This window comes from Octopus bimaculoides, chromosome 8 (genome assembly GCF_001194135.2).
Source record: "Octopus bimaculoides isolate UCB-OBI-ISO-001 chromosome 8, ASM119413v2, whole genome shotgun sequence".
Taxonomy (NCBI): domain Eukaryota; kingdom Metazoa; phylum Mollusca; class Cephalopoda; order Octopoda; family Octopodidae; genus Octopus; species Octopus bimaculoides.
Genome location: NC_068988.1, coordinates 172,301 through 172,740, shown reverse-complemented (window position 1 = coordinate 172,740; position 440 = coordinate 172,301). Strand labels below are relative to the sequence as shown.

The window sequence follows — 440 nt, the reverse complement described above, 5'->3', positions numbered from 1 at the left end:
TACATCTGGAAGACTAACTGAACTGATGAAAAAAAAAAAAAACAGAACAAGCTACTGAAAGAAACAAAGAATTAGGAATGGAAAGTAAGAAAGTCTGCTGGGAGAGAGAAGAGAAAACAAGGAGGCAACTCATACGTGGCACACACACACACACACACACACAGAAAATGTTCCTGCCAACTTCTCGCAGACTGAGAAACGGATGAGAAGGAATGAGAAGGACCGATTATTATCAGAACAGAATTCTTATATATGACAACATTACTATCACAAAATACTCTCTCTCTTTCTCTGTCTCTTTCTGTCTTCCATTCTTTCTCTGTCTGTCTGTCTGTCTTGATGGTAACAGTTAAATAATAAGAACTTAATGTGGATATATATACATGTGTTTGTGTGTTTGTATGTATATATATATATATATATATATATATATATATATA

The 440-nt window shown here is 33.6% G+C and overlaps 1 protein-coding gene across 3 annotated transcripts in view; it reads right to left on the bottom strand.

The window, feature by feature from the left end:
• LOC106876619 (oxysterol-binding protein-related protein 9) overlaps positions 1 to 440 on the bottom strand; it is a 108,849-nt gene that overhangs the window by 72,389 nt on the left and 36,020 nt on the right. The window lies entirely within an intron of this gene.